The following is a 1411-nucleotide window of genomic DNA, read 5'->3' as shown; positions in this document are numbered from 1 at the left end:
ATGCTCAAAAAAACACTTGCACATTCCTTGGTCTAGTAAGCGCAATTAATTTTGTTATTAATGTTATGGGTGGAAACTAGGCTCTTTCACTGGATTGTGTGAAAAGCATTTCAAGGGTCCACATGTGGGAGATTTCGGTCTCTGGGCTGGTGGTTTATTCATGCTGTAAAATCAAAGGAGTTCCCCTCCTGGTTTCCCAGTATCTCTTCTCCCTCCATCCCGCCACTGAAAAAGTCCAACTGTGACTTAAGCAGGGCTAAAATAAAAACCAGTGTCCAGGGTTTCTGCTTCATATTAGTCTTTTCAGAGTCCATGCAGTCTGAAGGTCCTAGTTGCTGCTAGATCCACATTGTTGAGTGCTCCTAGGCAAGGGGCAAGGAGATGGAGATGGAAATGGAGAGAGACAGAGACAGAGACAGAGACAGAACATTTTGTTTCCTGGAATTATAAGCAGGAGTTTTTTTTTTTGTGTTTTTTTTTTAATAACCAATTAGCTTCCCAAGTTTTCCCAGGCTTGCATTATTAGTCTATTGACTCAGTCAGCATTGCTCTTGTAGTCCAGGGCTGGCCAATCATGGCCTATATTTGCAATTCTTTACCGCCATTTCCAAAGCCAACGTTGCTAATCAAAACCACATTTTTTCTCCACTCAAAACAGATGCAGATTCAGAATCCTTCTCAACACACCTCTATAACTGTACACTAGGAAATGGGTGTGAGCATCAGGCAAACGTACTTTACCATCTCTAGTGATGGAGGACCTCACTCAGGGCTTGCAGGCAGCTGGCATCACACTCAAATCCAAGGTGGGATTTGAGTCAGGAGCTGGGGCCCACTGGAGAGGAGGAGTGAGTGCTGATATTGCATTTAGTAAGTAAACGGTGGTATGTGACCTTAGGAGAATCTGAAGCCAGGCTTAACCAGGATCCAGTCTTTAAGCAAGCCTCCCGGGGCAGACATGTGCCAGTGACTAAATGAAGATTTAAATCAAAATCAACATTAACCTGATTTCCCCCTTGCAGTTTGTATAAGATTATGTAATGTGGAACTTAAGGAAGAAAAACAGAATCCCAAAGAGCCTGTTGTATGTTGGAACTTCTTTGCTAATATTTTTCTTGGTTTGGAGAAACGCAGAGGCTCCTATGGCTCTTCCATCCTCAGTGCCACTGGGTTCTCCTTTTTCTCCCATCTGGTTCTGAAGGCGCATCCTTGTTCCCCTTCTCTGCACCCTTGAAAATTCCCCTTGAAGTCCTTTCCCAGTCATCTTCTCCACTCAGTGGTAATCACTACTGACTTTTATGACTACTGGTTAGTTTTGCCTGTTGCAGATTTCATATAAGAGATCGAAGTGTATCCAGTATTTGGTGCCTTACTTCTTTCAATGCACAAAATTCTTTGGTATTCATCCATG

The sequence above is a fragment of the Pipistrellus kuhlii genome, unplaced genomic scaffold (genome assembly GCF_014108245.1).
Source record: "Pipistrellus kuhlii isolate mPipKuh1 unplaced genomic scaffold, mPipKuh1.p scaffold_m20_p_15, whole genome shotgun sequence".
Taxonomy (NCBI): Eukaryota; Metazoa; Chordata; class Mammalia; order Chiroptera; family Vespertilionidae; genus Pipistrellus; species Pipistrellus kuhlii.
Note: the sequence above shows the minus strand (reverse complement) of the source record.